The 25541-nt window shown below is 38.0% G+C and overlaps 1 pseudogene; it reads right to left on the bottom strand.

Annotated features, from left to right (window-relative positions):
- Positions 1-925: 925 nt before the first annotated feature.
- LOC103436105 (heat shock cognate 70 kDa protein-like) lies at positions 926-11560 on the bottom strand (annotated as a pseudogene).
- Positions 11561-25541: the final 13981 nt, after the last annotated feature.

The raw sequence follows: 25541 nt of genomic DNA, 5'->3' as shown, positions 1-25541 counted from the left end.
AATTTTTTTTCCCTTGACCGTGTGAGCTATAAAACAAAAGGCCAATTTTTTTTTTTTTTGTTTTTCATTTTTCTCCTTCATTTTACAAAAATACTACTCTTACCGCATATTTATACAATTACTTCTCATTTTCTCTGCGTCCTTCTTCGTTTTTTTCTTCTTCCTTTTTCCTTAGCTTTTACCTGTGGTCTTCTCCAGATCGCAGTGGTCTTCTCTAGATCGCAGTTGCGGTTCCAAATTGCAGGCGTCGGGTGGACAAGTGGGGGCGAGTAAGATAAGAGGGTGCAGCTGTGGTTTCTAATAGGTCGTGCAGATTCAAACGGGTCATCTCGTCTTTATCCAACAAGAAGCAGTGGTGGTTCCAACGAGTTCCGATTCAGAGGGATGGCGGCGGGTCTGTGGTGATTCATCAAGTCATATCGTGAGGGACAGGGCAGGTGCAATGCGGTGGGTTCGACTGCAGGTAGGTGGTCACAACGGTAGAGATGGATCCAGATGAGGAAACGGTGCACGATGCGGGTCAGGTGCAGGTTCGTCAGACAGGTTGCATGGGTGCAGGGCAAACGCTGGAGTACGGAGTACGGGACAAGAACAAACAAATAACAATGAACAACAATTATTATATTTTTTTTTGGACTACAATGAACAACGGACAATTTTCACGATCAAATAGCAGGATCAAACCTGCTTTGATATCAATTTGAAAATTAGACGCATAACACAAACAAACAAATTACAAAACTATCACTGAAAGACAAAGAAACACTACATATTAGCCGAGACGAATATATAACATAAAGAGATTACATTATGATGAACTTGTTATTCTATAATTATTCTATAGAGTTAAAAAGTATCATATATATATATATATAAACTAACATAATAGGCAAAAAAAAAAAAAAAAACCCCTAATTCTAACGAGCTAAGCTCAAAAAATCAAAACATTATACTAAACCTAAATACTAATAGTTTCCAACAATCTAAAATGCAGATGATCATCATAGACAATATAGTTCAATCTTCACAAAACCAAGTATTCTATCAAATTCACTAGCCAAGTTTACAAATATCTTCACACTGGACAGCTTTAAGCACTCTACCATCGTACACGCCCTTCTCTATCTGCACCTTAGCGCAAAAGTATTTTTTGTCGACTGCCAGCAACTTTGCATTTGATCCTCTGTAAGCCCCATTGACTATCTTCACAAGGCACCCAACAGTCGGAATCACGGCCTCAAGCTCTGCCTGGTCAACTCTCAAAACATGCTTGCTTTCGAGCATTCAATCTCCCCAACAAACCTATCAATCACTTTCCTCACAATCCCTTTTTGCTTATAGTAACCCTTATCAGCCAAGGCTTTACTCATGAGTCATGACTTTAACAACGATCCCCTCACGTAACCAATAATCCTTCCTATTAATCCTTTCCTTCTTCTTCTCCTCCTTCCTCATCAACTCCTCCAACGACAAGCGCCTTGCGTCACCGCCACTTCCATTTTTCGCCTTCTTAACCTTCCTATCATTCATCTCATCCTCGGCCTCATCGAACACCAATTTCGCACTTCCCCCTTTCTCTTTCGGTCCCAGTTTTGAGGACCCAAGAGCAAAACCAATCTTAACCCCAGGGTCCAAATTCACTTTCACTTCCTGATTGGCCTCAGCCTCCGAGACCTGATCAGACCCATTACCCACCTGCATTGACTGACAAACCCTCTCAATCTGCTTTTTAATCTCCCTCTCCTGCTTCTCCTCGTCCGCCATATCTGCTCAAGGCCGCTTGTTGTTCAACCTCTCCTTAAAAAGTGTCTCGGAATCCCGATCAATATACATAATGAACCAACCCTTCCGCGTCTCGTCAACCGTACACTTCTCAGTCCTCCCCAAATACTTCACTGAACTCGGTCAGCGTCGCCACTCGGTCGAATTCATATGCACCTGATGGCGGTCGTTGATGTACTCGTTGTTCGTGGATAAGCATGGCAGCTGGATCACAGAAGCATTGCAGCTGAAGAATGATCAAAGGAAGAAGATGGAGTTCGAATGGTGCTAAGTGTTAAAATAGCTGAAGTTCAAATAATGTAATGAATGGATAGGATTATATCATCTCTAGGGTATATATTCTGCCACGTGTCTAGTTTGTTAGAAGTTAAATGAAAACATGTGTTGTGCACGTGATCATAGTCACGTTGCAAGTGTGTGCGAGTGTGGGTATGCAATGGCTATAAAACCTTCCATGTAAGCCGACTTTGGTGGATCGAATCCAACGTAGATTCGACGGGAGCAACGTACTCCTCTTCTTGAAAGTTCTTCTTTGATATTCAAGCTTTTAATCCATTTCAATTTCTTGTTGAATTGATTACAAATAGATAGAGAAATCTAGCTCAAAAGTTGATCAAACACTAACATGGCCTAAGAGCCAGGTTTGATTTGAATCTGGGAGTGAATCTGTGAATTTGCGAGTGTTCATCTGGGTTTTCAACGAAGAACTCAGAAGCTTGAAAATGGCTAGATCTAGCATTGATCTTCTTGCACCAGTATTCACTGGAGTCAATTATGAATTCTGGTGTATCAGGATGAAAACAAGTTTCAAGTCTCATAATCTGTGGAGCTTTGTTGAAGATGACATTGTCGAATGAAGGGAAGGAGATGAATGAGAAGCAAATCCTTGCTAATCAGGATCTCATCTCCACAGATGCAAAGGTGTTGGGACTGATACAAGGAGTTGTGAGTGATGATCTTTCCCAGAATTGCAAATTAAGAAACTGCAAAGGATGCTTGGGATGTTCTTAAGCAAGAATTCAAGGGTGATGCTCAAGTCATGGTTATGAAATTACAAGGTATTAGCCGTGATTTTGAATATGCTAGGATGAGAAATAATGAATCCCTATTTGATTATCTAGCTATATTATCTGGCCTTGTGAATAAGTTGAAGATGTTTGGTGAAACCTTGCCAAACAAGAGATTAGTTGAGAAAATGCTAATTAGTTTAACTCCTACATATGATATTATTGTTTCTGTTATTGAGGGAACTACGAAATTGGATGAGATTGATCCAAATGTGGTTGTTACAACTCTGAAAGGATTTGAGCAAAGATTGAGGAGACATATTGAAGATGAGGAAATTAGTGATAAGGCATTTAGCAGTTTTAGTATCCAAAATAAGAGTGGATCACAGACCATTAGGTACAAGGGGAAGAAACCTTTCAAATTTAGAGATAAGAAGGGTGATTTTAAGGGTAATGATAGGCCTCAAAATGTTGTCAAACCTTGGTTTAACAAGGAGAACACAATAGAGGCATGTAAAATCTGTGGAAATATACAATATGTTGAATGCAGATTCAAATGGAAGCCTAAGTGTCACAACTGTGGCAGATTCAATCATTTTGCCAGAGATTTTAGAAGTAAACTAGTTCAACAGGTTCAAGTTGCATAGAGAATAGAGGAGGAAACCTCAAAGTTCTTTGCTTGTAATTCTGCTGCAATTGTTAAAAGTGAGCATGTTTGGTATATTGACAGTGGATGTAGCAATCACATGACTTCACATGAGTCTATGTTGATTAATCTGGACAGAAATATCACAACAAGAATCAAAATGGGGAATGGACATATTGTTCAAGCTTGTGGGAAATGAACCTTGGTGATTGAAACCAAGAAGGGTACCAGACACATTAAATAAGTAATGCTTGTGCTAGCACTGGATGAAAATCTCTTAAGTGTGGGGCAAATGATGCAGCATGGTTATTTTCCATTATTTGGAGATAATCATGTTGCAATATTTGAAGATAGAAGTTTGGAAAGTCATATTGTTATAGTACAAATGACTGGCAATAGGTGTTTTCCACTACTTATGGATGATGTTTATACCATATTTAGGGCCTCGTATTTAGACCTCATATAAATATTCAGGGGACTTAAATGTAATTATGTGATAAAGGAAGGGGCAAATATGTAATAAGTGAGGAGTCCTTATTCTATAAAAGGACCCCTCACCCTCACAATTAGGGGGGCTCACTCTCACCCTCAGAGGCCAATTCCTAAGGCTCATCTCCCCTCTCAACGCTCTCACTCTCAGAGCTTTCTCTCTCCCTCACTTCTCAGATAAATACATAATCAGTGTGGACGTAGCCCAAACCTTGGGGTGAACCACGATACATCTTGTGTTATTTACATTATTTGCAGATTCACGGTCGGATTTACGTTGTTCCAAGACCTCCGGTTTTGTGCATCAACAGATGATATGAATGGTTTTGCACTAAAAACCAGTTATGAGGGTGATGCTTGGGAATGGCATAAAAGGTGAGGCATTTGAATTTTAACAACTTACTGTTGTTATCAGGTAAGGAAATGGTGTTGGGGTTACCAAAACTCAAGAAGTCTTCAGGAGTATGTTAAGGGTGCATTGCAGGAAAGCAGCACAGAGATGCATTTAGTAAAGAACAGACTTGGAGAGCAAGCAAGCCTCTGGAATTAATCCATTCAGATGTTTGTGGACCAAAGCAGGTGACATTTGGAGGAAACATATACTTTTTAACCTTCATTGATGATGCAACCAGAATGTGTTGGGTTTATCTTCTGAATCATAAATCAGAAGTGTTTAAGAAATTCAAAGCCATGGTTGAATTGCAAAGTGGCTACAAAATTCTAAAGTTCAGAAGTGACATATGATGAGAGTACAACTATCTTGAATTTATTCAGTTCTGTGAATATTTGAGGGTTGAAAAAAAATTGACAATGGCTTATTCCCTTTAGCAAAATGGTGTTGCTGGGAGGAAGAACAAAACCATTGTTGAAATGGCTAAGAGTATGCTTTATGACAAGCATTTGCCCTATGCATTATGGGGAGAAGTTGTTAACATAGCTGTGTACTTGCTCAACAAGTGTCCAACCAAGGCTGTGGAGCACAAAATTCCATTTGAAGCCTTCAGTGGTAGGAAGCCAAGTATTCTACATTTAAAGGTGTTTGGGTGTATCTGTTATGGAGACATACCTAGACAATTAAGTCAAAAGCTTGATGAGTCTTCTATGAAAGGTATATTTGTTGGATATGGAAAAATGGAGAAAGGATACAAAATCTACAATTTGAGTACCAAGAAGATCTTTATGTCAAGAAGCATTGTATTTGATGAGAAAGGTACTTGGAATTGGAATGCAGAAAACTGTGACAAGCTATCATTTCATGTTAATCCCAATCTACTTGAGATTGATCATGGTATTCATCTAGAAGGGAGCAAGTGTGTAACACATGAATTCACTGATTCTCAAACTAAGAATGGATCAAATACAGGTAAAGCTATACCAGTCAAAGAGAGATCACTGAGTGAAATCTATGCTAGATGCAACGTAAGCATGATTGAACCAGAGAATTTCACTAATGCTGCCACTGATATAGCTTGGAAGAAAGCAATGGATGCTAAGATTGAGATGATAGAGAAAAACAAGACTTGGGAATTGGTTAATAGACCATCAGGCAAACCCATTGTTGGAGTAAAATGGATCTACAAGACTAAACTGAATCTGGATGGGACAATTCAAAAGCACAAGGCAATGCTGGTTGCTAAGGGGTATACACAGAAGCCTGGGGTTAATTTTAATGAAACTTTTGCTCATGTTGCAATATTGGATACCATCAGAACACTCATAGCTTTAGCAGCTCAAAATAAGTGGAAGTTGTACCAATTAGATATGAAATCAGCTTTTTTTTAATAGTGTGTTGCAAGATGAAGTCTTCATTGATCAGCAAGATGGTTATATTGTGCAAGGTGCATAAGATAAAGTCTACAAGCTTAAGAAAGCTTTGTATAGATTAAAGCAAGCTCAGGGGGCTTGGTGTGAAGAAATTGATGCTCATCTACACAACTTTGGATCCTAGTGAAGCAACATTGTATATAAAGTCAAAGGGAGAAATGAAAGCATCATTGTCTCTATCTATGTAGATCTACACAGGTATTAGCACGAGTTGTTGGAAGAATTTAAGTGTGACATGATGAAAAGATATCAAATGACAGACTTGGGACTGTTATATCATTTCCTTGGAATGAGAATTCTTCAATCTGAATCTGAAAATTTCATTAACCAAAGGAAATATGCAGTTAGTCTATTGCAGAAATTTGGGTTGAAGGACTGCAAACCTGTTAATAATCCATTGGTGGTGAGTGACAAACTCAAGAAAGATGATAAGAATGAGAAAACAGATGGGAATGTATATAGGCAATTGGTGGGAAGTTTTTTGTATTTGATTGCAACCAGACCAGATATCATGTTTACAACTAGCTTACTTGCTAAATTCATTCATAAACCAACAAATAAGCATTTGGGAGCAGCAAAGAGAGTGCTCAGATATACATAAGGCACTTTAGACTATGAGATTGAGTATGAGAATGACAAAGAATCAATTCTCACAGGCTATTGTGACAGTGATTGGAATGGGGACGAAACTGATATGAAAAGCACATCTGGATATACCTTCTCATTTGGAAGTATGGTTTTTTCTTAGGCCTCGGTTAAACAACATAGTGTTGCTTTGTCAACAGCTGAAGTTGAGTACTTGAGTGTTACTCAAGCAACCACTCAAGTTGTGTGGTTGAGGTTTGTGCTTCAAGATTTTGTTGAAAAACAAGCTGAAGCTACTCTTATCTATTGTGACAATACATCTGTCATTGCTATGATAAGAAATCCAATGTTCCATCAAAGAACAAAGCATATCAGAAGAAGATATTATTACATTCGAGAAGCATTGCAGCCAAACATCATCAAGCTAATCTATTGCAAATCAGAAGATCAACTTGCTGATGTTTTCACCAAGGTATTTCCCAAAGATCGATTCTGCACACTCAGAGATAAGCTTGGAGTAAAACCAGTTACCAACTTATAAGGGAATGTTGGTGGATAAACATGACAACTAGATCACAGAAGCATTGCAACTGAAGAATGGAAGGAAGAAGATGGAGTTCAAATGGTGCTAAGTGTTAGAATAGTTGAAGTTCAAATAATGTAATGAATGGACATGATTATATCATCTCTAGGGTATATATTCTGCCATGTGTCTAGTTTGTTAGAGGTTAAATGAAAACATGTGTTGTGCATGTGATCATAGTCACGTTGCAAGTGTATGCAAATGAGGGTATGCAACGGCTATAAAACCCTCCATGTAAGCCGACTTTGGTGGATCGAATCCAATGTAGATTCGACGAGAACAACGTACTCCTATTCTTGAAAGTTATTCGAAGCTTTTAATCCATTTCAATTTCTTGTTGAATTGATTACAAATAGATAGAGAAATCTAGCTCAAAAGTTGATCAAACACTAACACTCATTGTATACCACGATGGCGGCAATACGGCTAAACTGGTGGCTCCGCTTCATCAAATCGAGGAAACTCCGCTCGAACTTCTCGGAGTAGCCGTTGACGATGTGACTGGCGTTCTTTCCAAAGATCTGCATCTGCTGCTGGTGGCTCTCGCTCATGCAGTAGCACTTGAATCCGTTCTCGTCTTGGCATCCCTTCTAGCACATCTAGCAATACCATCGGAGCTTCTGGAGTCCCTTGACCTTAGTTCGATTGGAAATTGCCTTCGGTGTGAGGAAATTGTTCTTGCCCATGAGGATTTTAGGGCAAAATTTGCTGAGATTTTGATGCAATTTGAATTGGGATTGTGGATTTTGGAAATTTGGGAATATAAACCCTAGGAACCAAAAATCGTTGTTTAATTAAAGACGAATCTTTTTCGCAAGTGGCCTTTTACCACAGTGGTAGAAAAGTGTTAGCTCTTGCATGACGGTGTGAGTTCGAATTTCGTCAGTGACTAATATATCCTCTAATCTAATAAAATCTATCGTTTGACAAAAAAAAAAAAAAAGACAAATCCTTTTCCTTTCTTGATAAGCAAAATGAAATAATCCTTTTTTTTTAACTTTTTAAAGACGAAAGCCTCTAGTGGTAAAAGACGGATTATGAGGCTTCCTTAAAACTAAAAATTGGAGGTCTCGGGTTCGAAATCTGCTACTCGTGTGGAAGCTAGACTTGTGTCCAGGGGAAGCCTGGGTCTTTATGAGTCTTTTTGGTTCTCAGAAGGGGTGGATAACAATAGCTTGCCACCAGTTGTCCCCCTTGTAAAACAATATATATATAAGATCTTGGGGTTAATCAATAAAATATGTTCATTATGGTAATTTCTCAAGTAATTGAGCTAAACTGAACTAAATTATTGAGTAAAGTTTTGAGCTTCACACTCATTTACTTATTTCGTAAGGTTTTTTTGTTACATAAATAAATTTCTAAAATTGTGTGGAAGCGGTTTAGTTATAAGCTCACAAAGGTTTTATGTTGTAAGCAAGTGATCTTATAAGCTCATCAAAATTTCTTGCTTGAGTGATTGTAAAGGTTAAAGAACACATTTGTTTGTTCTTGAACAGAGAAGTGGGGGAAGAGGAAACAGTCTAAATGGTATCAGGAGTTTCAAGATTTATCGTTCCCAGGAATTGATGTGTTTGCATTCATTTACACAATTTTTGCAGTTGGATATAAATTTTCATTGGAAATGCAGTCTCTAGATATTTTTTTTGGTAATGTGTAATGTCAACGGACCAAATAGAGAATGACAATGTTAAGGATATCAACTATTAAAATTATATTTTATAAATTATATGACGTGGTAGTTGAGGATTGGATACTTGTTCATTAACGTGTTTATTTTATATTTGTGACACATCATATAGTTTGAAAATTTAGTCTAAAAAATTGGTCTTCCTAAATTTACTCAACCAAGAAAGCAAATAGAAAATATTTCTACTATTAAATACAACTCAACACAAATTAAACTTATCGTCTCAAATTCTGAATATTGTAGCATCAACGGAACTGAAAAATGATTAATAGTTGGTCAAGTGACTGAGAGCATTTATCCTCACCTAAGGTCCTAGGTTCTATTCGTCCTTCTCCCACTATCGTTTGGGATCAGGATCCTCTCCTGAGCAGATGGAGAGGATCCTCCTGACTAGGCTCATCGGACCGTTCATTTTTTATCCAACGGCTATAATTATTATAACTTTTAGAGGAGCCCCTGTTTGTAGCCGTTGGATAAAAAATGAACGGCCCGATGGGTCTGGTCAGGAGGATCCTCTCCATCTGCTCAGGAGAGGATCCTGGTCCTATCGTTTGTATGAAATATAAAACTACTTACATGCAAACATTACTTTTACACATTTCATCCAAAACTAGCATGCCTTTGGAATTTGATGACATGATTAGTTGAATGCACTAAAACGAAAAGATTACGATGAAGAACCCTAGTTGATTCAGTTTCCATACATGACTCTGACAATTCCTCGACAAGTTCAGCATGACCCTGCTGGCACATAGCAACAAAGGACTAATTTGTGCCTAGTTCAAGATAGAAATATATACATGATTTTGACCCACATCTCAAATCACCAACCGGCTCTTTCTTGATACTCCAAAAATGTCATCATGCATTCATTTCTCTAAACAAAGAGAAACATGTGGAAACACGAATTCAAAACTAACATAATAGTTGAAACATTATAACCAAATTATCAAGAAGAATTACAAAGTAGGACCGGCATAAGTAAAAGAAAAATATTGTTTCAGTCTTTAGCATGGCGTGATCTATGTTACATTATCTTCTCAATTCCCTCACAGGCTGTGTCATTGGTGAGAGTAATCCCCTTCGTCTGCCCAGTCAACATGTCTTCAGCAGATACATTCAAAATCCCATTGGAATCAATATCAAAGATGATATTGAATTTAGGAACACCCCTTGGAGCTGAAAGGAATATCTTTGAGCCTAAAATCACCCAGAAAGTAGTTATTCACAGTTGTTGTACTCTCACCCTCATAAACGGCGAATCTAACAACTGCTTGGTTGTCATGGCGAGTAGTAACAGTATAATTCTTCTTGATGGGCATTTTAGTGTTTCTTGGAATCACAACAGTCATGTCGCGTTCGCACCCAGTCTCTACCCCGAGTGATAGAGGTGTGACATCGAACAAAGTGAGGTCTTGAAGCTTCTCATTTCCCTTCCCACTTAAAACTGCAGCCTGAACAGCAGCACCGTAAGCTACAGCCTCATCCGGGTTAATGCCTTTGCACAATTCCTTACCCTTGAAGACATTTTGTAAGAGTTCTTGCACGTTAGGAATTCTTGAAGAGCCACCAACAAGAACAACATCGTGGACGCTGCTAACGTCCATTTTAGCATCCTCCAAACACTTGTTCACCGACTCCATACACTTGATAAAATAATCTCTATTGAGTTCTTCAAATTTGGCTCGAGTAATAGTTGTATAAAAATCAATACCCTCATGCAAACAGTCAATTTCAATGTCAATCGTAGACGCAAAGGAAAGTCTTTTCTTCGCCTTCTCGCAACTATTTTTTAACCTCCTAAGAGCTTTGGAGTTTCCAGTCACGTCTAAATTATTCTTCCTCTTGAATTGCTCAACACAATAATTCACCAGTTTGTTATCTATGTCTTCGCCTCCAAAGTGAGTATCTCCAGCAGTAGCTTTCACATCAAACACACCACAACTAATGGTAACTAGTGACACATCTAAAGTACCGCCACCGAAGTCAAACATCATCACATTTCTCTTGCTGTACCAACCGGCCTTCTTGTCGATGCCATAAGCAAAAGCTGCAGCAGTTGGTTCGTTGATGATATGCATCACCTGTAGGCCAGCAGTGATAGCTGCATTTTTGGTAGATTGGCGCTGCGAGTCACTGAAGTAAGCAGGGACTGTGATCACTGCACTCTTAACTATTGAGCCAAGGAAGGCCTCAGCTGTCTCTCGCATCTTTGCCACATCCATGGATGATATTTCTTCAGCAGAAAACTGCTTCTCTTCGCCCTTACATGTAACTACAATGATTGGCTTATCATCAGCGCCTTTAGTGACCTTGAAGGGCCAGAGCTTCAAATCATTTTGAACAGAAAGGTCGCTGAACCTCCTACCAATTAACCGCTTTGCATCTGAAATTGGTGCCACATTTAGAAACACAATAAAACAAAGTAACTTTGAAGAGAAACTGCAAATTGCTGAATAAAACAAGAAAAATCGTGATGGCATATACTAAAACTTCACTGGCTTTTTCATCATTACAATTATTCATATTACAACCATCCCATTAATTAGAATAAATGAACACAATGTGTGTGTATGTAAGTATATATAGCGATCGGACAACGGAAGTAGTGGGAAAAAAGAAACAGGTTATAAACTGAACAATTACAACATCCACCGAATCACAGGAGATATGCATTTGATTATAAACCTGAGGAAAAGGAAAAATATTTGTCTAGATGTGCATAAGGCAAAGTTAAACTTACCAAAGATGGAATTGACAGGGTTTCGAATGACCTGGTTAAATGCTGCATCACCTACTAATGTCTCACTATCATTGAAAGCAACATGAGATGGAGTGGTTCTATTGCCCTGGTCATTCACTATGATTTCAACATGATCGTGCTGCCAAACAGCCACACACGAGTACGTTGTGCCCAGATCAATACCAATTACGTGGCCGCCTTCTCCTGCCATAGTCAGCCCAAAAACTCGAAGAAGAAGAAGACGAATGATCACAGAGAAAACTAGTTAGGTCGGAGTTATAACCAGGGGCAGTGCTGGGGGATGCAATGACCACATTTTAAAACCACCTTGGAATGCAATGAGTCTCCAGAATTTATGTTAGGTTTTTTTTTCTATGCCTAAGATTCATTAATGCCAACGCACACATTTGAAATGTTAATATACTAAATCTTCAACAACTTTTCAGCTACCTGGCTGCCGTAGAGCTTTATGAATTCTACAAACGAGAAAGGCCAAGGAAAACTCTTACAAAGTGAGATTCTATATGGACTCTCTGTTACTTCATAGTTTAACGTTAATTTTCATATCAACATTATAAAACATTGTGCAAAAAACATTAAGTGGCAAAGAATCCATGGAGAGTCCCACATTTGAGAGATCCCTCCTTAACATTTCTCTTCTACAAACATCAAAAGTAATAACCTAAAACCTAATATTTGTCTGTCTTTTATTTTTATCTTGTGGTAATGCTAAAAAATCAACTTTTAAGACCACATTTAATAAACTATATGACGTGGTTTTTTATTATTGAATAATTGATTAATGTGCTTATTTTTTATTGGTGACACATACAAGATATAGTCCAAGATTCGGAAGTGGAAGTGAGCTATTCAGATGGAGTAGCTAGGTTCTGTGCGTTGCGACTGGTATGATAAGTCACAAAATCGGGTACTCCCGCCATGGGAGTCGAACTCCAATTTGGTTATAAGATTGTCAAACTCAGTTTTTGCACCATGTAATGGTATGGATTTTGGATTGAAGAGACGTAAAGAATGAGCCTTTTTGAACAAGGGAGTGTTGAGAGTTGTCCCATATCGATGAGGGACAAGGTTTGCTATGTGCTTATATGGTCTTGGCTACTTCCCATATTGCCAATTGGTTTTATGGTGGAACCTCAATTTCATCATGGTATCATAGCGGGTTGTCATCGTGTAAAGCCAAACGGCCACACACGTTCCACGTCACCCAGTTGTTGTCCACATGTAGGCTTGAAAATCAACCACACGTGTGGGTGCGTGTTGAGAGTTGTCCCATATCGGTGAGGGATAAGGTTTGCTATGTGCTTATATGGTCTTGGGCCACTTCCCATATTGTCAATTGGTTTTATGGTAGAACCTTAATTTCATCAGGGAGCCCATTTGTTTTTCCTTCCTTATTTCTGAAAAAGTGTGTTATCCACAAATTCCTTTTTACTTTTCATTCTCTTAACTTTTGGCCGTCAGATTGAATGAATTAAAGAATATTAAAGATTAGAAATTAATAAGGGGTATAAGAGAAGTAAAAAGATGTGTGTGAATATTACACCCCATTCTTGAAACCATTTTGTTATCAATCGCAGACACATGTAACGCTTGAATTTTGGAAACAACTTAACATTAAAAAAAAAAAAAAAAAAAAGACTTCAATCCAATGCTCAACTAGTTTTGCTAGAACAAATGTATTGAAAATGGAAATGCAGAGACTCAACAAAAGAGAAAAAACGAACGCACCATTATTCAACTAAATTCTAATTGATTATTAAGCAAATACTAATGCTACAATCCGATCCAGCCGACCATATAGGGCTTTAGTTCACTTTCTCAATTCCTTCAAAACTCACTCATAATTGTAATCCCTTTCTTCTGGCCGGTGGTCTTGTCTTTGGCGGAGACAGTCAGGGTACTATTTGTTAGTGTTCGAATTAGCCATGCAACTATGAGCTATGACTACACAGATTTCCTCAGAGAATAGAAGAAATTACAGTACGAAAATGGAAGAGATAATGGTAGAGAGAGAGAGAGAACAAAGAATATGACTCTGAATATTCTTCACACATTCACCATTTCATTCATCTAAGAGAGGAAAGGAAAATCCACTCTTCTCTAACCGTTGCACACTTTTGGCAGTATTCAAATTACATCTATTTGTACCATACTTGACTAATCCCGAAACTATTGAGCACCGGTCAACGTTATACTGTCAAGAACCCAGAAGAGTTTCCCTCCAACCAAGAGGCCAATCACAGCGCGACACGTGTCGACATTAGAAGCCAATCATAGCGCGACACGTGTCAACATCAGAAGCCAATCACAACACGACACGTGTCAATGTTAGAATGAAACTAGAAACTCTCTTCTATAAATAGAGATCATTTTCTCACAATATTTCCTAATGTCATTTGTACTACATCATTAGATTGCATTCTCCCAATCACATATTCCTTGGACTTATCGTTTAAGCATATAACATTTATATGAGACGGCTCAAACAATAATCTTTGCCCTTTATATTTAAACTAGATTAGTTTAACATGTGAAATGTCCGTAAAGTATCATCATATGATTGGCTTTATGGCACATTTCCAACAATCTCCCACTTGCACTAGAGCCAATCAGCTTGATCATCAGTGATGATGCCTCTTCTGTAGTCATTTCATAAATGGCTGAGTAGTAGGCCTAGACAATGGATATCTATATGTTATCCATAGAAGCAACCTTGAGAATAACGACGTCACCATTATACATGATTCTTAATCATGTGGTTCAGTCTCTCATATGAGTTCGGACCTTAATGAGACCTTGATTCCCTGGCTTGAGCTATCGCCCCATTAGTGTCATACACTTTCTGGTTGGAACCGAATAGAGAGTTCATAAATGAACTTTCCCATCCAAACAACATTGTTGTAAACTTCTATATGGCAATATATTTTGCATTCATAATGGAACACACTAAAGTCATTACTTTAATGTTTCCATCCAAATATCTCTTTAGTCATAATAAAGAGATATCTGTTTATCTCTTCATTTATAATGAAGAAACAACCAATGATGGATTAGATTCACAATCTAATACATTTACGCTTCCATTAAGTTACTCTAATTCTTCCTCATTCTTTGAGGAATCTATCCTTTAGTATTTCTTAAATACTTAAGGATTCACTTGACAGTTGCCATGGTTCTGATCCTGGGCTTGCATTGATATCGTTTTGTACCGTTCTAGGTACAACTCATATCAACGTTTTTCATTCAATATGAAATACATAAATCACCTTTCTGCTTATGCATAAAGGATTCTATTTACGCATTATTTCTATGGGAGTCAAAGAGTACGTTCTCTTTGATAAGAGCAACTTCTTAGTCTTACTAGAATTGTCCATTTGATTTGAAGTTTATCATCATATGAGAAACTTCCTAGCATCTTTTGTCTATTATTAGGGATTGATATAATCCAATTATATCCTAAAATCTATCATTATAGATTTCCATCCCATGTATATAGACTATGTCTCCCATATACATTCTATCTTCATATAATGTTTTAAAGTCATAACTTTAACGAAGAAGTATTCTTTTCATTTCCAAAATTAATATATCATATATATTTAAATTTTAGGAATATGATTAACTCCCTTATACATTCTATCTTCATATAATGTATTAAAGTCATAACTTTAACGAAAAAGTATTCTTTTCTTTTCCAAAATTAATATATCATATATTTAAATTTTAGGAACATGATTAACTCCCACTAATCTTTTGTAAACCTAGTAAACAAAAGATTCATTTACATCTTTATGAGAAATCAAACGATTTGATAATTTTTCTCACAAGATGCTTATAGCTCCCACTAGCTTGCTAAGATTCATGATGGATGAATCTCTACAACTTACATGTCTTGTGATTCATAGTTTTAGACATATATTATTAAGACTATCTTAATAATGGTTTCGGAAACCCATATTATGTCCAAACATTGAATCACCATTTAGTTGTAGCTAGCTATCTTCGAATTAATTGAAACCAAGACTATCTCAAAGATGGTTTCTTCAAAGTCAACCATTCTCTTTGATTGTAGTCACCTTAAGCTACCAATTAGCTTATGAAGGTTTCATTATTTCGGGTCAAATGGTACTTTACCATTTCCTTGAGTATATATCATATATATACACTCAATTTAGTCATAAGGATTTTCATTCTTATTTCTTTCGAATTAAGAGGTGCAACTCTATGACATAGTCATAAAGTTCAAACCATTCAACTGAGACGGTTTATAAATCCTTCTCGACTACGTTGGAGCTTGTGGTATAGGAACTAGGTTGTTATATTTGTTGATTACTTTCTTGTCTCTCAAAGAACCCATTCTTTGAGTTCTATCTCTCGTTCATTTGCTCTTAGGCAAATCACATTGTAGGATTACAATGAACTACCCAACAAAACAACATTTGTTAGTTGGTTTATAGAAGCGATATCCAAAAGTTAATTTAAGGATATCCCACAAGATTGTTATCAAACAAATATTGCTTATTAGCTCACAACCCCAAATCTTAACATGCTTAAGATTTGTCTTTCTTTCCAACTACATCTTATGGAGTTATGAAAATTTTGGAAGGATCTTCTAATTTACAATCATATTGTTTTAGAAGTATATATCCTATATATGGGTAATAGATAACATCCAACGAACTAAATCTTATTCGAGTTCGTTCTTCTCCTAATGGAGAAATTCATTATCTTATGATGCTATTTTCCTTGATATCTTTCAAGGAAACTCATCTAAAGTGTTACTATTCCTTGGATCAAATCTAAGGAGGTAAATACTTTAGACGTCTTACTCATCAACTTACATTTCTTGAATTCTTTGAAACCTTTTGCAAAGTATTCGGACTTGTGTTTATTCAAAATAAACTATAGTCCAACCGAGAGTGATCTTCGGTGAATGTCATATAACATGAGTAGTATTATGTTGTGGACAAGTGCCACTAACATCTAAGTGAATTAACCTCAACAACTTTGTGATTCTTTCTTATTTCCAAAAGAATAAAGATTCGAACATTTCGCCTCTATACAATTTTAATAAGAAGGTATTGAATCCAGATCTAACGATCCAAAGTATCCATCTTTCACCAACTCGTAATTTATGTTTTAGAGGTATCACAACTTTAGTTGGGATTAGTCACTACCTTGCAACCTTTTGGGTTTTAAGCATCATTATATTCTAAACAGTTAACACTACCATATCATCTCTACTATAAAGACAATCAATTAGATTACTATAATCAAATCATTGATTAATAAAGAACAATGTTTTGTCAAACAAAACATTCATCCATCTCTACTATAGTGACGGAATTAAATTCCTTAAAATTGGAATGTAAAGACAATTTTTGGTTTTTCCAATTTCTTTGGTAGTTCATATGAGGAAGTAAGTACTATCTGCCTTCGCAGAGATTTATATTTTATTCACGTTCCGAATGTGAAGCACTTTTTCCTTCTCTCATATATCTTCTACTTCTTATTAGTCAAACTTTTACAACGATTGTAAAACATAGTTGCTAATACGGAATCAAGCATTCAAGTAGAAGAACCAACTGTTTTGAACTATTTAAGAACAATTTACAACACCTTCGAAAGGTGTGTTCTTGACACTTGCAAGACATTTCTTGCAAATACCCCTTCCAATGTCCATCCTTTCATAAAGAAAGTTTGTTCCCTTGGAGTTAATTTTTATCTTCTTCATTTGACTTCTCCTTGGACTACATTAGTCATGGTCTCTAAACTCCCACTATCTCTCTTGAAACTTATTTCAATTGTGTTATACACATTAAACAATTTGGAGAGCGTGTGGATATTGGTTACTATATAGTTTACAATAAACTTAGTGAACCATTAGGATAGGGAAATAAAGGTGAAGTCCTAGCCTAGTTTCTGTCTTGTTAAGTGGTTTTAACACTTCAACATTCAATGATTCAAAATCATCATAAGTCCATGTTAATGGACTATTTTTGTCAACCAACCATTATGTTCTAAACATAATTACAAACTTTCAAGAGTTGTTCAAGGCAACTCTCATTTCTTCATACAACAATTTGTAAGTGAAGAATCATGACACATAAAGTGTCCATGCCCTTGTGCTTTCTTCTAAAGTTCCTTGTTCATGTAACAAAGAAACAAGCACTAAGTGTTTGCATTGACTAAGGGTTGTTCAAAGCAACTCTTATTTCTTCATACAACGATTTGTAAGTGAAGAATTATGACATTAAAAGTGTTGTCCTCTTTATGATAGACTTATCTAACATTTTCTTCCAATGATACATTATCAATAGGAAGATTGTGAGAATGAGACTACTTAGGTACATTTACAAGCCATTAAAGACAATATATGGTTTTGTAGTACCAAGTCCGGAAACTAAAGCTTTCGGCTTTTATTTGTCAAGTGTTGGATAGCGTTTGCAAATATATTGGTAAACAAATACATAACGAATATAAATTGATTGATTTTAAGCCATTTGATCCGGGTCTTTAAATCAAATAGCACCACCCACTATTTTTGGCAAATTCCATATCCCTCATTGGAATTCGAGAGTTTTGGGGGAAACTCTTAGTAGGGTATGGGAGACTCACTATTACCAAACCCACCTCAGAAGAAAATCATATTGGCTAGCGTTAATAATAATGAGAGAGTACGCTTACTCATTTGCATCTCTTGCAAGTACCCATCTTGTTTGGCCTCTAGAGAATGATACCTCAGAAGAATATCATATTGGTACATTGCACTTAGTTAAGTCATTCCCACCATGCTAGTTAAGGTAGGGGTTCAAGAATGGCCTCAGAAGAATATCATATTGACCACACTCGTTGCCTACCTTCACTTCATCATATGTGTATAGGCTTCTCCTGAATGTAAGCACATACTTTGCAACCCCAGAACTGGACGAAAACGGTGTATGAGTCACAAACGATTGAAGCCCACCACGGTGGAAGGCCACGAAAGAGTGTTCAAAGCACTCTCACGCTTATCAACTTAATAATGGTTTGGTTGAGGGTTTTAGGTCTCATCACATATAAATATTCATTTTAATCTTATTAAAACAATTTTGGTCCTATTACAACTATTGGTCCATTTGATTGTTTTTAGTTGTATATAATACTCCCACTATGCTTATAAAACGGTTTTTAAAGTAAGAGTATATGATACTACTAACATAACCTTTGCATTTATTTGATGGACTATATAGTTGCCTTAGGGCCTTAGGATGACTATGAACCTTTGTTTAGATTCAACACGAGCCTTGTGTTGAATCTCGGTCTAGGGATGGTAATTGATTTTAGTTACGCGTTTAATCACATTAAGGCGTGTTGTCTTAGGGGCGTTGGACCCAACTACTTCATTTTCATGCATATCAAATAAAGCAAGAAAGAAGTACTTCAAAGTAAAGGTGAGCTTATGCTCATTACAACATTTGCATAAATCAAATTACTTTAAAGTAAAGAAGAGCTTATGCTCTTTTACAACATTTGATCAAATCAAATTACAACCAAAATCTAATCTACACATTCCCATGGTTCAAACAAATTTGAAACGGCCTTTCACATAGCTCAATTATCGTAGGCTTAGGTTCATAATCACCCTTTAATTAATTAACACTTTAACTAATTAAATTGAATGCAACATTTTCATTTGGTTTTGTATCCATAAAATTGATTTAAATGGAGCTAAATGAAATGAAAATCCAATTCTCATTTAAAGAGACAAAACCATTTTGTTCTCAACCTAATTTGGGCCAAAAAGCAATTACCACAACATTTGGGCTATATTGCAAAAACATAAACTTTTGGGGTCACTTTGTAAAAACACGAAAGTCCACTACTTCATGTAATTACACTAGAACCCAAAATTTAAACAATGTAAAAACTTCATTAAAGGAGCAAAACAATTTGTCATTTAGCGTTTTTGGACCTAAACGTAAAAACGTAAACTTTTGGGCCAAAGTGCAAATACACAAAAGTATCAAAACTTTATGTAATTGCATAAAAGGCCCCAAAAGTACCCCGGGGTGGCCGGTTTTGGAAGAAGAAATGGAGTGATGTGTGTGTTGATTTGTGAGTTTTGGCATAAAGCATGCAAGTGGTACAAGTGGTGTGTGTGAAAGGGAATTAATCCTTTCACACCCACCATAATATCTCTTACATCTCTTACACCATTTAAACAAATATCTAACACATTAAATCATTTGAAAAACATAAAACATAAACTTTATGAAATAAATCAAAACTTTGAATCAAAACACAAAACTTTTTGTTCTTGGCAAAAATGTCAAGAACAATGAAGAACATTCATGAAAAACTCAAAAATTTTCCATGAACATTTTTCACCCAAAAACATTCCAAAACCATTCAAACTTTAGGGAAATAACATATAACCAAACTAGGGTACATAGGGGTTCCAAAAAACACTTTAAAACACTTTTAACAAGTCAAACAAGAACCCAAAAAATCACCCTATGTATTTGGCCGAATTTTCCCAAAAACATGGCACCAAATTTTAGCTCCAATATTCATGCTCATATGAACTACATCTACAACATTTGAGATGGCAAATTTTCTAACAAAATTTACATTCAAAGAAACAAGAATAAAACTTGTAACATATTACAACTTTTAAATCAAAACTATGAACTACAAAACCCAAAAGGATTCACCAACTACTAGACCTAGGCTCTGATACCACTTGAAGGATTATTTTGTGAAAACATGTTCATTTGAATAACATCTATAGCATGCATTTAACAATTAAAAGGCGGAATCATGCTTTCATGCATTCAAAAACAAAACATTACCCATGAAATTCAAAGCCTAGTAGATTGGTGAACCAAGACTCTACTCAAATCAAAGTGAGTTGAGAAATATATACCTTTGTAGATTCCTCTTTGCATAAGCAAAGGCTAATCACCCAAAGAGAGGGCCTTCATTCCTTGCTTCTTAGATCCATGGATTTGGATGGATGAAAAGGTTTCTCCAAGTTCCCAAAATTGAGAACCTCTAAGTATCCACACCAAGGTTAGATTGGAGAAGAAAATGAGTGACCTTGGAGTAGTGAAATTGCTAGATACACCCTCCAAGGGGGTCGGCCTCTTTAGAGAGAAATTGAGAGACAAGTTCTCACCTATTTTCTCCAAAAGAAACCTTTAATGAATTTAGGCTATAAAGTCTTTTATATAGTCACTTCAAATAAGTGACCTAAAGAACCAAAATGCCATTCTCTCTAACATGGCCGGCCATAAGGGTTTTATTGGGCTTTTGGGCCTTTGTGAATTAAGTTGTCATACAACTTAAGTCAATGGGCTTGACGTTCGAAGCCCATTGGGCCTTGAGGCCCAAAACTAACCCGTGGTCTTTTAACGAACTTTATTCGTTTGATTAATTAACATATTAATTAATCCTTGCCATAAATAATTAAACCATTTAATTATTCTTACTCATCTCCATTGTTTCTTCAATCTCCACCTTACACGGTGTACAATCCATTAGGTTCCTTTTAGCGAGGCAGTGGGCGATTAGAACTCTTTCAAATCGATTGTGAATTGAAACTTACTTTCAATTCTCCCTTTAGTGATTATACACGTTTAGGCCTTCCACAAACCATGAGTGACACCTAGCAGCATATCATGGTTACCCAAGCTAATCAGAAGAGGTGGAGAACCTATTCAGTTTAGGATTACAAATGCAATACGGTCTTTCTCTAATGCAATACTCTTGACCACATTGTTTGGTTTGATAGTTTATTTATTCATGTCTACTATCCAATGTGATTCGTGTGCTTATATGATTACCTTGAATGTGATTTGGAACGACTTCCTAAATCTCATTCATACTTTGGCCAGAGGTTCTAAATCATATCATAGAGTATTCTCCCTCAAACGGTTTGAAGGTTAGAGATCCATTGTTGCACATTCACTTGTCTCCATGGCTAAGTGGCTTAACCCCAACGATGCCGTGGACACCCTCCAAATGGAGTGACTTTGACATAATCAAAGATCAAGGACTTAACCACAAGACAACTGTGATGCCTCAGGTCAAAGGACTACTTTGCATTATCCCAACCATGAGTTCTCATGTGACATGAATATGAGAACTCTTCGTTGATCGTGTTCAGTGAACTCATCTCTATTGAGCACCTACGTACTTGTCTTGATGTCACACACACCAATGACTCGAGACTAGTCACTCTCCCTGAGAGAAGACACAGCACGTACTGATCTTAATGGACTGTCAATGCCCAATTGGTAATCCTATGATCAGGAACGTTTAGGATGTGTCTACGAAAGAATGGTCTCATGAATCCAACTTCTTTAGATTGCATTCTCCCAATCACATATTCCTTGGACTTATCGTTTAAGCATATAACATTTATATGAGATAGCTCAAACAATAATCTTTGCCCTTTATATTTAAACTAGATTAGTTTAACATGTGAAATATCCGTAAAGTATCATCATATGATTGGCTTTAGGGCACATTTCCAACATCTTTTGACCAGGCATCCCTCTCCAACATGGGGAGCGAAGGAAGCCACAACACACAGAATAACACCCCTCTTGCACCTAGTGCGAAGCAACGAAAGAAGGAAGGAAAGAGGGTTGCTCTTCAAGCTAAAGTTAATGAGCTAGAAGCTCAGAACAATAAGATAGCAATGAAGAATGAGGTCCTCCAGGAGCAGTATGAGAAGCTTTTTGAGACGCTCCACGAAACTAGGTGTACTCAAACACGCGAGCTCATTGCCCTTGTGGACATCAACCATCATCTGGGTACCCCCCAACACGGAGGGTCACTTCCCTTTGACATGTGTATCCCTGATGAGGAGCGAGTTAATCATCAAAACATTGATCAATATGAGACTTCTCTCAACCCAGATGCTTCGACCCGAAGCAGGAGAAGTGGAGGAAGACACCTCCTTACAGAAGGGTTGGAAGGATCGAAAGCCGTTTATTGTGATTGTCGAGACTTCCTAAAGCAACGTCGAGAGAATCCCCTCCACATATGCTCGAAGATCAATGACCCAAGGGTTTCTGAAAGACTCGGTCCCCTCCCACGACCTAGGCCCGCTGCCAATCTAGGGAAGGAACAATAGGTTCTAGAGGAACATGAAGGTACAAGGGACTCTAAGGTATTCCGACAGACTCATCTTAGAAGTCAGTACGGCGAGTCCAAGAAAAAACCACACGCCCTTGCTCAAACTTTCTTACTTCCAAGAGGCGATGGAGACTTACGAAAGAAAATTCCAGTAGTACATAACTCCACTCATGACCCCCTTGTCCTACAGCTTCTTGAGGAAGTAAACAAGTTGAAGGCCGAACGTTAGACCGAGATACCTGACTGGAACCAACCCAGGCCTGGCCCTCTCACAAGGAAGATCCTTGACACCCATCTTCAAGCGAAGACAAAACAAAAGCTTGGTTTACAACTCTCTACTGGAAGGAAGGACCCAATTGAACACCTTAACCTTTTTGAGTCCACCATGGCATATCGGATGCACACCGACGAAGAACGATGTCTTCTCTTCCCATCCACCCTCTCTGGCGGAGCTCTAAATTGGTATTGTCGTCTTCCACCTGAGACAGTAGACTCATTTGAGGAAATAAGGGAACTGTTTGTCTCTCAACACATCTTCCATATCGATCGCTTGCATTCTGCAGATGACTTGTACACTATTCACCAGAAACCGGACGAGTCACTACGAGAGTATGCTGGTCGTTTCAGCCATAAGTATTCTCGCTGCGCTGAGGCAGATGACAAGACCGCCCTCAAGGCTTTCACGGCAGGCCTACGTGATTGTTTCTTCAAGTACATGATCAATGCCAACACTTGGAAAACTTACTCTGAGGTGATGGCACAGGCTTACAACCATACTTTTGCCGAGGCAAGGACATATCAAGGGAAACCTCCCACAACCACCCCTTATCAGCAAGTAGGGAGTGGAAGCCAAATCCAACCAAATGAGAAGACCTCGACCTTCCAAACGGCAGCGGTGCCTCCCCTTGCCTTACTTAATACTTCGCCAAGTCAATAGACATATCAATCTCAGGGTAAAAGGAAAGATTTCCATCCTCACCAGTCTCATTTTAGTAAAAAGAGTAAGGGACATTACCATGATAACCAAGGGTATCGCCATGATAATCCTCGACCCTAGGCAGTCAACACAGTGGGTCAAGCACGTGTCAGGATAACCCCTACCCCGAGGTATGAGGCATACACACCTTTGAACGCCATATGCGTGGCCATTTACCCCAGCATAGCATACTTGATACCGAAGCCAAAACTGAGGCGCCCGGATTACAAGCCCACGAAGAACACGGGCACGTTTTGCTGCTACCACGAGCATAACGGCCATGACGACGAGAAGTGTATCACCCTTCATGATCATATTGAAGCTTTCTCACATGAAGAAAAAATTGATCAATTCCTCCTTCACCTTCCGAGGGGTAACCGTAACCAACGTCAGGTAAATGTGATATATTCCATAAGTGGTGGCACACCCATGTCTAAATCTTCCAACAGGGCCATGAAAAATAGTGAACGAGCTTTAAGGTCTGGCCACCAAGTGTTTCACGTGGAAGACATCAAGGGAGGTAAGTATCAAAAGCCTAACTGGGATCTAATATGTTTCTACCCTGAGGAAGAAAGATGTATCATCTACCCTCACAACGACCCACTGATTGTGGAATCTCACATAGCTAACTTTGAAGTACGACGAATCCTGGTAGACACGGGGGCTTCGGTCAATATCATGTTTGCTGAAGCTTTCAGGGCACTTAATGTAGCTGAACACTTGCTCAACCGCTCGATTTCCCCTCTGATAAGCTTCTCTGGTGATATCGTGCAACCTTTGGGGAGCATACACTTACCTTTCACCATTAGTACATGCCCTTACACAGCTACCATTGTCACTAACTTCCTGGTGGTTGATTGCCCAATGGCATACAATGTCATCTTCGGACGCACATGCATCAATGATCTCAAGGCCATGGTATCCACACATATGTTGTTGATGAAATTTCCAACCCCCTATGGTAATGGTTACATCAAAGGAGATCAATTTAGTGTACGATCATGTTACAACAGTTCGGTCAAGCAACATCACCTGCATGTGCCCAAGGAAACCCTTTCTATACATGACCAAGTCATAAAGACTAGCCCAGACGAAGCCAACTTGGATCTTCACGGTGGCAACAGTCAACCTGATGATCCTCGAGATGACTCTTTCACCCAGCAAGCACAACCCGCTAAAGAGTTGGAGAAGGTCTCTATATCAAAAGATTATCCGGATCGCATGGTGAAGATTGGTACCACCTTGTCACCACCCATTCGGTTGACATTGATATCTTTTTTGCAAAAGAACATTGAGGTTTTCGCCTGGTCATATGAGGACATGCCAGGTATCTCTCCCGATATAATCTGTCATCGCTTAAGTATTGACCCCAAAACTAAGCCAATGAGACAGAAGCGAATATCTTATGGCGCTGAACGGTATGAGGCAATGAAGGAAGAAGTTGAAAAACTCAAAGGCATAGGCTTCGTTTGTGAAGTCAATTATCCAACGTGGGTAGCAAATGTTGTCCTTGTTAAGAAGAATCCGACCAAGGAAAATCTCCTGCTCCAAAAAGTCTTGTGGAGAATGTGTGTCGATTACACCGACCTAAACAAAGGATGCCCGAAGGATAGCTTTCCTCTTCCTCTCATAGACAGACTTATAGACTCTACGGCAGGGTGTGAACTCTTGAGCTTCATGGATGCTTACTCAGGATACAACCAAATCCTCATGAACTCTCTGGACCAAGAACACACAACCTTCACTACTGATAGAGGACTATATTGCTATAAAGTCATGCCCTTCAGTCTAAAGAATGCAGGAGCGACTTATCAGAGACTGGTCAATTCAATGTTCACTGAACAGATTGGGAAGAGCATGGAAGTTTACGTTGATAATATGCTAGTCAAGAGCAAACATGTTAACCAACACATCACCAACCTATCTGAAACTTTCACCATTCTGAAGAGGTATTGAATGAGGTTGAACCCCAACAAATGTGCATTCGGCGTAGGCTCTGGCAAATTCTTAGGCTTCATGATAAGCCAACGGGGCATTGAGGCTAATCCTGAGAAGATCAAAGTAATCC

This window comes from Malus domestica, chromosome 07, assembly GCF_042453785.1.
Source record: "Malus domestica chromosome 07, GDT2T_hap1".
In the NCBI taxonomy this organism is placed as follows: domain Eukaryota; kingdom Viridiplantae; phylum Streptophyta; class Magnoliopsida; order Rosales; family Rosaceae; genus Malus; species Malus domestica.
The sequence above is the reverse complement of the archived record's forward strand: the minus strand, read 5'-3'. Positions and strand labels throughout refer to the sequence as shown.